This window comes from Halichoerus grypus, chromosome 5 (assembly GCF_964656455.1).
Source record: "Halichoerus grypus chromosome 5, mHalGry1.hap1.1, whole genome shotgun sequence".
NCBI classification, from domain to species: Eukaryota; Metazoa; Chordata; class Mammalia; order Carnivora; family Phocidae; genus Halichoerus; species Halichoerus grypus.
Genome location: NC_135716.1, coordinates 64,368,988 through 64,383,585, shown reverse-complemented (window position 1 = coordinate 64,383,585; position 14,598 = coordinate 64,368,988). Strand labels below are relative to the sequence as shown.

Below are 14,598 nucleotides of genomic sequence, written 5' to 3'. Positions count from 1 at the left end.
CGGAGAGGAGGAAGAGGAAGGCAATAGGAAGGGGGGCAGAAAGGAAGCTAGTCACTCATGTTGCTTGCTGGGAGTTGTAGTTTTAACTGGATCACCTTTGTCGTCTTCCCACTTCTAGAGCGCAAGCAAAAGAGAATGAGAGACCACATTTCCTAGGATGCCCTGCGGTGCGTTCAGCTTCACTTCCCCCTTAGGCGGACAGAAGGATACAGGGAAGCCTGGTAAAAACAGAAAGGGAATGGGTGTCGGAAGCGGAGGGTCTGAAGTTCACGACTCCTAGAAGGGGAGGGGAATGAAAGGCTCTCAGTGAAGAAGGTACAGTAAATAACTGTCCAGCGATATGGCGGGCTGGGAAGTTGAATGAAATGATCTAATCTAGACTGGAGGTCGTAAAAGAAAAAGGGGGAAAACAATGAATTGATTCTCGGAGTATTTCTTAAGGTCTTTTTTTCTGCCACACTTCTCTGTTCTCATTCCTACCTGTATTCCAAGCCAATGAGTGCCTAAGTCCCCTTTTCTGCCTTTTTTCCCCCTCTCTACTGAGGGTAACTGGGGCACAATTTGTTTCCTAGTTCCCTGTATATCTTTGCAGTTTACAGTACAAATAACAATACCTTGGATGCGTATAGAGTCGTATATACATACAAAGCCTTTTAACTAGATATAGTTTGCTCCTTACGGCCCTCTCCTCAGAGAGTTGTAACAGCTGTTTATTAAGTTCTTAATATATTCCTGTTGCAGCCTTTACAAACACGGTATCATTTGATCTTCATGATAACCTTGTTAGAAAACACGTCCAGAAAGGAAATGACTTCCGCAGGTTCACACAGCCAGTAAGTGACGGTTAGGCATTCAGATCTAGATCTGTACCCATTTTACAGACAGGGATATAGGCAGGAAAGGTTAGACCAGTTTTATATAAAATAATAACTAACTTCTCATTACTGTTGCTTTATAGTTTACATAATATGTTCATATATATCATCTCATTTTCTCACCAGTCCATTAATACGTTACCAGGTATTGTTGACTCCATTTACAGTTATGGATACAGACTAGGAATTAAGTGACCTGTCCAAGGTCAAATCACCAGTGTATTTCTGACCCAAAGAATGCTTTTTACACTATTTTCTACGAAAGAAAAGAGCAGTTAAGCTCAGACCTTTTGTTAAGCCTCTGGGTCTGTTAGTGACTCAAGGAGTGAGTGGTAAAGATGTTTACCCTTAAGAGGGCAGCACAGCTTTATTGTGTGCTTGGAAACTGCCTCTTCATGCAAAACACATTGATATGTTAATTGAAAGCTAGTATTGTTTTAATTATTATTGTACAGTCAGCCCCTTTCACTTATTCTGGAAATTCTTGCTTTCTGAACCTTAGATAAGTGAACTGTCTCAAAATTTCTGAAACATTTGGCACAAAGTAGATACATCAGTGCAATCCATGAGGTCATTTGAGTCTTCTGCAGCTGCCAAGGGAATTGTTTACTTTATTAGGTTTTTTGAGTAAATAGAATTTGATGCTTTGAAATGAACCATCTGTAAGACACTCCTGAAGGGTATTAGTACTGACTTTCACCCTAATTATTGTCTACAGTTTTCTTCAAAAGAAATATGTTTGAAAGAGAAAGTCTTCAAATGTTATTTTCTCACCCAGTTCTTCCAGGTCCATGCAAAAAATGATGTTACCTTCATATAAGATAGGTAATGTTACTTAAAGGGGATAATTTTTTCAATAAAGTTTTTCTTAATTCATGCAGGAAAAGTTGTTTATTTCTATTTTGACAATAGTTTGGTGGTACTACATATGTGATCTTGGAACTGATTTTTTATTGAGTGTTTATAAGTTGAGAAATTGAATATGCCCATTAAGTAGAAATCATTGTCTTCTGTTACTGAGAAGTTACACCTGCAGTGAAATTTTATTTTCCTCATACAGAATCCAAAGAATTGAATTATGAAAGCTTCAGAGCACATGAAAGATAACAGCAGTGTGCACACTGGCATGCACTTTTATGTCTTGACATCACCAAGGCAGATTTTCCTTACTGATAATACATGTGAACAGTGAAATAGATTTTTTAAGTTGCATCTGAATGTGTCGTTCTGAATCATACTTGACAAAATCATACTTGACAAAACCCTACTGAAGAAATGGGTGGCCTCTCTCTGGCTTGTCAAGCACGGTCCATTCGACTGATCCATTTTCCCCATTTGGAACCTTGATTAGTTAGAAACTTTTTTCCCAAACTAAATCTGACATTTAAACCCATTTGTTACTATAGTTCTCCTAGTTTTAAGAATGATACTTTTGAGAGGAAAAAATAAAATACCCTGGTATAAAGCATAGTTAATAAGGGGGAAGGAGAGGAGTTAAGTTTTCAATCAATTCTGGAGTTAAATTAGGTCATTTAACCTACAAATCACTTATTTAATGAATCTGTAGATGCAAAGTTCAGAAAGAAGAAAGCTCACAAATAAAGGGGCAATAATATTTTTTTAATATTTTATTTATTTATTTGTCAGAGAGTGAGCAAGCACAAGCAGGGGGAGCGGCAGGCAGAGGAAGAAGCAGGCTCCCTGCCAAGCAAGGACCCCGACGTGGGACTCGGATCCCAGGACCCCGGCTGGGATCATGACCCAAGCTGAAGGCAGACACTTAACCAACCGAGCCACCTAGGCATCCCAAGGGGCAATGATATTAACCATACCAAGTTCAATATGTGAATTAGTCTTTTACAGGCATTTGGAAGGCATGGGTACCTGTAAAGTAAGAGAATTTTGTTAGGACAAAATATGACATGCTGTTTCTTATAAAGCCATAGGAGTACAGAAAGCTTCTAACCTGTTTATGTGAGATACACATGCTTCCTTCCTCTTCTCCCCAAATTCCATGACCTTAATTGTCTAATAACTTTCACAAGAACTTTTTGAGATTCCTAATAGTTGTTGTTCTTGTCTCAGTATTCCGGATGGGAAAATGAGCTGAGCCCCTAGTGTTAGCTGTTCTGATACATACCTCTTCTACCACCTTTATCCCAGCATCACTTCTATCTAAATTGCCAAAATGTAATTTAGTTCAGTTAAATTCAGTTAAAACTGAAACTCTTTTTCCCCCCATAAATTTCTAGTATGACACTTCTAAAATTCCTGTATTGCTGTTAGCAAACCTAGTAAATGCAAAAGCAAGAGGCATCCACTTAAGAGAACAACTATCATTGTTTTTTCTCTTTTATGTTGGAAAAGGAAGGGAATCATAACTTTGGGAATCGTTATAAGTCAGCCACATACTTTTTTTTTTAAAAGATTATTGTATTTATTTGAGAGAGAGAGAGCACAAGTGGAGGGAGGGGCAGAGAAAGAGGAAGAAGCAGTGTCCCCACTGAGCAGGGAGCCCTGAGGCTGGGCTCAATCCCAGGACCCCTGGATTATGACCTGAGCCAAACACAGACGCTTACCAACTGAACCACCCAGGCGCCCCAGCCACATGCTTTCTTATATGAAATATACATCTGTACTAAGAGTTGACTGTGTTCTTCCAGATTCCTCCCCCAATCAGACTTTGAGTCATAAGCTTTTGTTGAATCTCACGGTGGACGTACAAGGGACTTAATTACTTGAATAGGTACTGTAGGTAATTAAAGGGACACAGAAGGAAATCCCTGACCCAAAGGAACTCAGAGTCTAACAGAAGAAATAGGCTCAACCAAATTGTTCATAAATACAGGTAGAATAAAGCATATAATCGATCAAAACAATACAAGAAAATAAATATCACAGATGCTATGAAAAATTTATTGAGGGCTTATTGTAGGGTGGGTGTTTTTAAGAATATTATCTTAATCTTTAAAACAATCCTGTGAGGGGCACCTGTTAAGCATCAGTCGGTTAAGCATCTGCCTTGGGCTCAGGTCATGATGCCAGGGTCCTGGGATCGAGCCCCACATCGATCGAGCCCCACATGGGGCTCCCTGCTCAGTGGGAAGCTTGCTTCTCCCTCTCCCTCTGCCACTCCCCCTGCTTGTGCTCTCTCTCTCTCTGTGTGTCTCTCTCTCTCTGTCAAATGGATAAATAACATCTTTAAGAAAAACAAATCCTGTGACATAGGTAGTATTGTTTTTATTATGCAGATGAGAAGATTTAACTCTGGAAGGTTAACATTATTATCATCATTATTACCACCCAGCTAGCAAGTAGCAGAGCTGGGCTTCGAATCAAGGTTTTCTTCCATGTTCACTCACTCTTTCCACTATATCACAGTTGCTTAGTGATTTGAGAGAGAATTAGCCAAGAAGTGAGTGCAGCCTGGTGGCCAGTGGCCAAACTTGGCTTACATGTGTTTTTGTTTGGCCAGCAGCAGTTTAACTTTTTTTTTGAATGTGAACATCTTTGCACAGTGGCCAGCACTTTACTCTAACATCATATACCAGGTCCCCTTGAGACATACTACCTTCCTGGCTGCAGAAAGCATTTGCGTTTTCTGTATCAGACAGCAACTGGGGACAGAGAGGAGTAATTCTCAAAAGGCTCATGAAGAAGGTATTTCGAAGGGCGGAAGGACTTTGTGAGTTGCAGAGAGAGGGGTGGCTGGGTGGCTCAGTCAGTCAAGGTAGGCTGCTGAGCCTACGTTCATGTGGCGAAGGTCGAATTCCACCTAGGTAACATCTCTGCATTGCCCAATAGAACTATCTGCAGTGATGGAAAAGTCCTATGCCTGTCCTGCCCAATATGGCAACCACTAGCTACATGTGGCTATTAGGTACTTAATGTGGCTAGTGCAACACAGGAACTGATTTGTTAACTTTATTTAATTTTAATTAAATTTAAGTAGCCACGTGTGGCTATGGCTCTCTGTTGACAGCACAAATCTAAGTCCTTACAGCTATTAAGTCTACATTAAAAATAATGATTCCCCAAATTCCAGTGAGGTCCTAGCTCTGGTGGGGGTCAAGGGATGGGGACTGACTGTAAAAGGGAACAAAGGAACTTTTTAGGATGATAGAAATATTCTTCATCTTGATTATGGTGATGACATGGATATATACATTTGCCAAAACTCATCCAACTGAACTTTAAAAAGGGTGTGTAAATTATACCTCAATAAAGTTGATTTTCTTTTAAAGATTTTATTTATTTATTTGAGAGAGCGAGAAACAGCATGAGAGGGGAGAGGGTCGGAGGGAGAAGCAGGCTCCCCCTGAGCCAGGAACCTGATGTGGGACTCAATCCCAGGACTCTGGGATCATGACCTGAGCCGAAGGCAGTCGCTTAACCAACTGAGCCACCCAGGCGCCCCAATAAAGTTGATTTTAAAAAGGAAAAGAAAAAAGGGGCACCTGGATGGCACAGTCAGTTAAGCATCCAACTCTTGGTTTTGGCTTAGGTTATGATCTCAGGGTCCTGGGATCGAGCCCCATGTCGGGCTCTGTGCTCAGTGCAGAGTCTGCTTGAGATTCTCTCTCCCTCTCGCTCTGCCCCTCCTGCTTGTGTTCTCTCTGTCTCTCTCTCAAATAAATAAATAAATCTTACAAAAAAAAAAAAAGAAAAAGAAAAAGTTGAGTTCCAGAGACAGGAGTTTCACCTCTAGTCTACCTAAAGCATGCCTTCTGCAATCCCATTTTTTTTCCTAAGAACCAGCAAAGTCTAGACGACATTACAGGATCCTGTGTGATCTGGCCTCTGGCTACTTCAGACATTATTTCCTTAGCTCATGCTTCTGCCACACTGAACTCCTTGTTGATCCTCAAGACACTCCGAGTACATTCCTGTCTCAAGGCCTTTGCACTTGCCCTTCTTCTGATTGGAAAACTTTTTTCAGGTAATCACTTAGGTGTCTGCTCAAATATCAGCTCCACCACTCCTGCCAACCTCTCTAAAATAGCACCTCTGTCCTTCTCACCCTCCATGTCCTTCTGCTCACTTTCTTTATAGCACTAATCACTATCTGAAATTATATAATTACTTGTCTATTGTCCTCCTTCCCCATTAGACTGTAAGGCTGTTCATAAGGGCAGGCAGTTTGTTGATTGTTCGAGTCCCTGTGCCAGGCACATGTAGCCTCAGCAAATATTGCTGAATGAATGAATGGGTATCATCCATGGCGGTGTTTCTCAGCCTGAGATCCAAGCATACACTTTCATAGAAAATCCACAACTTCTCTAAAAAATGTTTTAAAATCCTGTGTTGGCATTTTGGTACTAATCTAAAACAATCTTTATGATTTCTCAAATGAGCACCTTAAAACATGAAATTCTGAATGCCTGAGTTCATGTAGTGTTTAGGATTTTGTGTCAGGTGAAAACCAAAGGACATCATGACAAAATGTATAAAGATTTCACAGTTATTTTGATAGAGTTGGATCATCACATGTCACACAGTAGCCTAGACATGCCAAACTCAAAAGAGCCAACACTTTAACTGCCAGTGCCATGTTCCAGTTAGAAACAGAAATTGCACAAAGCACGCACATGTGCACACACAAACACACATATACACTCATTCGGAACAACTTAGTAACTATAAGTGAACTAGTAAATACACAGGAATTGTTTTGTGGTTTCCAGCAATAATCAGATTAGATACTATTAAATTAAGATGTCATACTTAAAAAGGGGTGAGGCGCCTGGCTGGCTCTGTCGGTAGAGCATGCAACTCTTGATCTTAGGGTACTGAGTTCAAGCCCCATGTTGGGCATAGAAGTTACTTTTAAAAAAAGATGTCAGATACTCAAAAATACTAAACCTATCTTATAATAAGTGACTACTTTATAGTTACCAGATGATAATTAAAATTGGCATTCCAGGATTTTGTAGCACTAGAATTTCTATTGAAATATGTGATCTGATCTCCAACTAGTAGCAGAAAACCTGGAAGTTATTAATACAGTGTATTTGTGCAAACAGGTATCATTGCATTGACATTATTAAACATACAGAGACACGTTTAATATAGATCAGAAGTTGCATCTTCCTCAAAATGGTTGAAGGACCTAAATGTGAGACAGGAGTCCATCAAAATCCTAAAGGATAACACAGGCAGCAACCTCTTCGACCTCAGCCGCAGCAACTTCTTCCTAGAAACATCGCCAAAGGCAAGGGAAGCAAGGGCAAAAATGAACTATTGGGACCTCATCAAGATAAAAAGCTTTTGCACAGCAAAAGAAACAGTCAACAAAACCAAAAGTCAACCGACGGAATGGGAGAAGATATTTGCAAATGACATATCAGATAAAGGGCTAGTATCCAAAATCTATAAAGAACTTATCAAACTCAACACCCAAAGAACAAATGATCCAATCAGGAAATGGGCAGAAGACATGAAGAGACATTTTTCATCCAAATGGCCAACAGACGCATGAAAAAGTACTCAACATCACTTGGCATCAGGGAAATCCAAATCAAAACCTCAATGAGATATCACCTCACACCAGTCAGAATGGCTAAAATTAACAAGTCAGGAAACGACAGATGTTGGCAGGGATGCGGAGAAAGGGGAACCCTCCTACACTGTTGGTGGGAGTGCAAGCTGGTGCAGCCACTCTGGAAAACAGTATGGAGGTTCCTCAAAAAGTTGAAAATAGAGCTACCGTACAACCCAGCAATTGCACTACTGGGTATTTACCCCAAAGATACAAATGTACGGACCCAAAGGGGTATGTGCACCCTGATGTTTATAGCAGCAATGTCCACAATAGCCAAACTGTGGAAAGAGCCAAGATGTCCATCGACAGACGAATGGATAAAGAAGATGTATATATATACAATGGAATATTATGCAGCCATCAAAAGGAATGAAATCTTGCCATTTGCAATGACATGGATGGAACTGGAGGGTGTTATGCTGAGCGAAATAAGTCAATCAGAGAAAGACATGTATCATATGACCTCACTGATATGAGGAATTCTTAACCTCAGGAAACAAACCGAGGGTTGCTGGAGTGGTGGGGGGGCGGTGGGAGGGATGGGGTGGCTGGGTGATAGACATTGGGGAGTGTATGTGCTATGGTGAGCGCTGTGAATTGTGCAAGACTGTTGAATCACAGATCTGTACCTCTGAAACAAATAATACATTATATGTTAAAAAAAAAAAAAAGCAGGAGGGGAAGAATGAAGGGGGAAAATCAGAGGGGGGGATGAACCATGAGAGATGATGGACACTGAAAAACAAACAGGGTTCTAGAGGGGAGGGTGGTGGGAGGATGGGTTAGCCTGGTGATGGGTATTAAAGAGGGCACGTTCTGCATGGAGCACTGGGTGTTATACGCAAACAATGAATCATGGAACACTACATCAAAAACTAATGATGTAATATATGGTGATTAACATAACGTAATAATAAAAAAAAGGAAAAAAAAAAAAGAAGTTGCATGTTCATGCTCATAAGCCCAACAGTTCACAATTCAAATTAACATTAATTCAAATGGCTGGACCAAATAACCACTGTCCTTGGAGCAGGAGAATGCTTATCACTGCAGTTATATTAATTTTCCTTCTTTCATCTTTTTCTTTCCCTTTATTTAAAACCCAAAGGGTGCTTTTGGGGTAAAAGAAAATAGGTTCAAGAGTTTACTGAAAGAGGGGCGCCTGGGTGGCTCAGTTGGTTAAGCGACTGCCTTCGGCTCAGATCATGATCCCAGGGTCCTGGGATTGAGCCCCGCATCGGGCTCCCTGCTCGGCGGGAAGCCTGCTTCTCCCTCTCCCACTCCCCCTACTTGTGTTCCCTCTCTCGCTGTCTCTCTCTGTGTCAAATAAATAAATAAAATCTTAAAAAAAAAAAAAGTTTACTGAAAGAAACACTTCATCTTCATTCCAGTTACAATCTCGAGTTTTTGTAGAATGGCCTGATGTCTCTATCTGAACCTTCTAGCTCTGTCCCCTAAACACAGTCTAATTCAATTCCCTTCATGGGTATGACATAAAGAGTCAGAAAAAGCATTACTTGACACATTTTTTTAATACGTATAGTCTCATAAGACATTTTAATAGGTGAGAGAAGAGCAAAAGTATAAGGCAGCATACTTTCTTAGCCCTTTGGATCATTTACATAAATCCTTTCATAATATTCCAAGATAATAATGCATTATAATTATGTACAAGAATATAAATGCCGTCTGCAAGGTTTTTATTTCGGTGGGCAGGAAAGTATTGGAAATTATGTGTGTGTGTGTACACTAAATTAAAGCATCAGCACTAGGTGTCAGCAGATCACAACACTGGAGAGCACCTCAATTTGGGCATTGGTCAAATAGCAATAAATGGGGGCGCCTGGGTGGCTCAGTCAGTTAAGCATCTGCCTTCGGCTCAGGCCCTGATCCCCGGGTCCTGGGATCAAGCCCCGTGTCAGGCCCCCTGCTCAGCGGGAAGCCTGCTTCTCCCTCTCCCTCTGCCCCTGTTCCTGTACTGTCTCTCTCGCTCACTCTTTCTCTCAAATAAAAAGATAAATAATCTTTTAAAAAAAATAGCAATAAATGGACGTATGTCTTTCACAATAACACCTCTTGCCAAGCATTTTCTCCTTCAAATATTAATTTTTAGCCTGACATTGCTAAGTGTGCTCCACAAATTCTAGGATATTAATAGGTATCATGTTGAAGGGAGGGTTCTATAGTCAAGTAAGTTTGATGAAACAATAAGTAAATGAAGTTAGTTTTCTTCTTTTTCCACGAAGTACTTCTCAGAGCCTTTCTATGCTGATGACACTCTGACTCCAGAGGACAAGCAGTGATGCTTCCAGAATGTCTGGGGAGAGAAGGGCTTAGTGGCAAGAGTCGGCTTGCAGCATAACATACTAGGATGTATTACATCTTTCATTTTGCACATTCGTTTATTTACTGTGTATATTTACCGTGTATATTACCAGGTGATCTGGGGGTGCTGACAGAGATAACGGGGATATTAATACCCTAAGCCACCCTTGGCATTATTATTGATGTGTAGCATTTCCACACCCCCTTAGCCACAAAATCATTTTGAGTCTGTGTCAGAGGCATATATTTTAGGAAAAACCAACACAGAAATAGTGCCTCTCGTCATAGTCTCTGCTTTTATCAGTGTGCTTTAAAAGGGCTTAATGCTTGTCCATATTTTCTGGTAGTTCATGGAGGTTTTTTTCCATTTAATGTTTTCATCTAGCTGACATGTATTTTTGCACAGGATGTGAGGGAGAGATTCAACTTATTTATTTATTTTATATTGCAAAATACCAGTTGCCCCAAAACCTTACATTAAATATGTTTTTGGTTTTGGGGTGCCTGGGTGGCTCAGTCGTTAAGCGTCTGCCTTCGGCTCAGGTCATGATCCCAGGGTCCTGGGATCGAGCCCCGCATCAGGCTCCCTGCCCCGCAGGAAGTCGGCTTCTCCCTCTCCCACTCCCCCTGCTTGTGTTCCCTCTCTCGCTGTCTCTCTGTCAAAAAATAAATAAAATCTTTAAAAAATAAATTAAATAAATAAATAAATAATAAATAAATAAATAAATATGTTTTTGGTTTTGTTTTCCGGCCCAGAACCCTTCAGATCAACTTACCAATAAGTTCAATACGTAAAACAGACCAATATGGCTGAAATGGCAATGAACAAGAGTTCCTGCAACTTGCCAGCCACGCTTACCCCCATTCCCACCTCCGCCCCTTTGAAAACCACTGGAAAAACTCAGCCCCTCATAAACGGCTTGAAGTGCCCCATCTGTAACATGCTACATTAAAATGTTTACTTATCCCAATTATTTTTCTATTTTTCTGCCAGCCTCATACTTTAATTTATGGAGCCTCAGACCTTTCTAATGCAACAAAAGAAGAAATTGAAACATCTGATAAAATGAGATTTGGGGGATCCATAAAATTAGCATATTTCTTTAAAATGTCTACTGTTGGCAAGAGTTGACCAAATCCCTTCAATATATAGAAGATTAACTTGGTAAAACTATATACTGGGTGATAATGATAATTTGACAATGTGTGTCACAAGTTTACAATGTTGATATTTTTTGATTTACCAAATCACTTGTAAGACTTAACCCTAAAGAAATAACCAGAAATGTATGGGAAAATTTTGCTATTGTTTATATTATTGATAGTATTGAAAATGTTCCAGGCGCCTGGGTGGCTCAATCGTTAAGCGTCTGCCTTCGGCTCAGGTCATGGTCCCGGGGTCCTGGGGCTCCAGCCCCGCATCGGGCTCCCTGCTCAGCAGGAAGCCTGCTTCTCCCTCTCCCACTCCCCCTGCTTGTGTTCCCTCTCTTGCTGTGTCTCTCTCTGTCAAATAAATAAATAAAAATCTTAAAAAAAAAAATGTTCCAAATTTTAACAATGCAGGACTGGTTAAATGGATCCTGGCACAGCCATGAGATGGGATACTCTAGCTGTTACAGTGATGTTATAAAAAAGAAAAATACCTTATTGAGTGCTTGTGATGACTCTGGCACTGTACAGTCACCTTAATTGTATTGTCTTAAGCCTAACAATATCCCTAGATGATAGGTATCATTATTCCCATGCATAGAAAAGAAAACACAGAACTTCAAACAGCTAGTGAAGTAGTGTTGCTGGAATTCAACCCACATCTGCTCTTTACCCTTGTTCTTAATCACTGTCCTAATGATACGGAGAAATATTCACTATTTACTGGCAAGCTATTGTTTTATAACCCAATTTTTTTTTTTTTAAGTAGGCTCGACATCTAATGTAGGGCTTGAACTCATGAACCTGAGATCAAGAGTCGCATGCTCTACCAACTGAGCTAGCCAGGCACCCCAAATAAGACTAGCCCCATTTTTTAAGTAATCTCTACACGACATGGGGCTACAACCCCGAGATCAAGAGCCTCCCACTCTACCGACTGAGCCAGGCAGGTGCCCCCCTCATGATAAGCTATTGTTTTAATGTAGTTTAACTGACAATAAAATAAACAACAAGCAAAAAACTTCCTCCCATGTGAAATCCCTTCCTTTCCAAAGTTAGTTATGCTTGGTCATTTTTTCGCCCAAAACAAATCTACCTTGACACATGTTTTTAAAGTTGATTTTGGAAGTTTTAAATGCCTGCTTTAAGAATTCAAACAGTACTGAAGATTATAAAGTAGCTGCAATTTTAAGCATAAATGATATATATGATTGGATGCACTTGTAGGCTCTTTTTTATGTTCCCTCAATTCTCTCTCTTCTTGCTGTGGTATCAGCTTTAGGCAAAATGAGGGGAAGGATCTGTGAAGGTCTAGATGGCTAACTTCGACCCAGGAGAGTCCCTTACGTGTGTAGCGTGGTGGTTAGAAGTGCTGTTTCTGGAGCTCAGCTGGTTAGACTGAGTCCCAGCTTCTGAATTTGAGCAGCTTGTCTTCTTGGAGCATCAGTGTCTTCATTAAACGAAGGTTGTCATTGTACCTATCTCATAAGATTGTGGTGAGGATTAAACTAATTGATGCATGTAAAGTGCTTAGAACAGTGCCTGAGACATAGTAAATGCTCAACTATTGGCTACAATTATTGTCGGTATGATGATGATGATGATGCCCATGTGCAGAGATGAGGAAGACAAGAAAAATATGAATGCTCACTATGTACCATATGCCTGCATGATCTCTCCATTTGATCCCTCTGAATTAGATATTTTTATTCCCTGAAATTCAGGGTGGTTATATATGGACAGAATAGAATAAATTATTAGACCCATTTCTAGGACTAAGGACAAGATAAATACCGAAAGCTGCCTGACCAGGAGATAGCGAAATGCTGAGGAATGAGATGAGAAACAGGCCTGCAAAGCCATACCACCCTTGGGCAGTGTTCTAACATTCAGGACTAACGTTCAGGACTGAGTAGGTGCTTAACCCTATCTGGGATCAGAAAACTACTTTAGAAATCCAACTGTTTTTACACTGGCTGTATTTTCCGTAAATATTTCTTGTTTTCTTCTCCCTTTGTATGTACTAAAATTATTTCTGAAGTACCAGTCTGTCTCAATTTGTATTTGGACGGAACAAAAAGGAAAAAGGAATCTTTGGGCATCTTCTGGAGCTTTCAGGGAGAACATGTCAGGTACCAGGTGACCTAGCTTCAAATACCAGAAGCCGAAGAGGGAAAAGAAATGCAGGGAAGAAAATCCTCGGGGTACCTGGGTGGCTCAGTCGGTTAAGCGTCTGCCTGCAGCTCAGGTCATGATCTCAGGGTCCTGGGATCGAGCCCCAAGCTGGGCTCCCTGCTCAGCATGGAGCCTGCTTCTCCCTCTCCTCCCTGCTTGTGTTCTTTCTCGCTATCTCTGTCGCTGTTTCTATCTCTCTCTCAAGTAAATAACTAAAATCTTAGAAAAGAAAATCCTCTTCCCCAGAGGCTTCTGGAGTGTTCTCTGCTCTAACCTTAGAAGGTTTTGAATAATGTTGCCTAGAGAATGGCCTTTTACTTAGTCATCTATCCAGCATGACTCATCCCTAAGAGTGTTGAGTAAGTGAAATTTTACAGTATTTATGCTTCTGTGACTTTTATAAACATGGTGATGTGGAAAGAGCATGGACTTCGGAATTGAACAGGCCTAAGCTTTGTCACTTGGTACTTGTGTTATTTTGAGCTAGTTAATAACTCCTCTGGGCTTGGGGCACCTGGGTGGCTCAGTTGGTTAAGCATTCGCCTTTGACTCAAGTCATGATCCTGGGGTCCTTGGATCCAGCCCCACATTGGGCTCCCTGCTCCATGGGGAGCCTGCTTCTCTCTCTCCCCCTGCCCCTCCCCCTGCTTGTGCTGGCTCTCTCTTGCTCTCAAATAAATAAATAAATAAATAAAATCTTTAAAAAAACTTCTCTGGGCTTCCTCATGGATAAAATAGGAATAATGAAAATCTATTTCACAGAATTGGTATGGAAATGAAATGAGGCAGCAAAAATGAAAGTATAACCTCTGGCACACACAGGCACTCACGCCTTTCCTTTCTCTGTCAGGTTATGGGTTTGGAGTGAGCATTTCGCCACATCGTGTATTTATTTTTATACTTTTCTACTATATCCCATGCAGTGCTTTGTTTACAGTGAGCATCCTATAGTGACTTAACAACATTGCATACATGCACAGAAGTAGATAATGGGTAAACAACTCTAGGTGTGTCCTAATGTTGATTAATCCATTTATCCTGTCATAGAGAACAACTGCCAAATGTAGATAAATAAGATGTGCAGTCAGGGCTGAAGAATTGGGCAGCGGCTTCAGGGGAGAGCGGGGACCAAGCCCTCGGCCCCCTCTGCTTGCAGAGCCCCCTGAGAGCTTCTTGTTTCAGTTGACTCAAAGGCAGTCTTCTGTGGGTGAACCACAGCCTCGCCTCTTCCGACACCTGGGGTTCCTCTTACAGACAACTTGCTATGCTTGATTTAAATTGTTTTCCTTTTTTCTCATTAAATACTGAAAAGGTAAGAAAGATACTGCGGTATTTATTTACCCATACACTGAGACTGCATAATTACTATAACTTCTTTGAAACTGTAACATCATTTCAGACTTATAGAAAAATTGAAAAAAAAATTACAGAATTCCCACACACCTTTCAGATTTCCCAAATGTCAGTATTTTATACACTTGCTCATCCTTAGCTCTCTATATTACATACGCAGTTTATTTTTTTGGACCATTT

General features: G+C 40.7%; 1 long non-coding RNA gene across 1 annotated transcript; it reads left to right on the top strand.

Moving 5' to 3' along the window:
- The first annotated feature begins 103 nt into the window (after positions 1–103).
- On the top strand, positions 104–4,105 carry LOC118555384 (uncharacterized). The gene is made up of 2 exons (XR_004926946.2): positions 104–315; positions 2,523–4,105. It is a non-coding gene; the product is annotated as an uncharacterized LOC118555384 (long non-coding RNA).
- Positions 4,106–14,598: the final 10,493 nt, after the last annotated feature.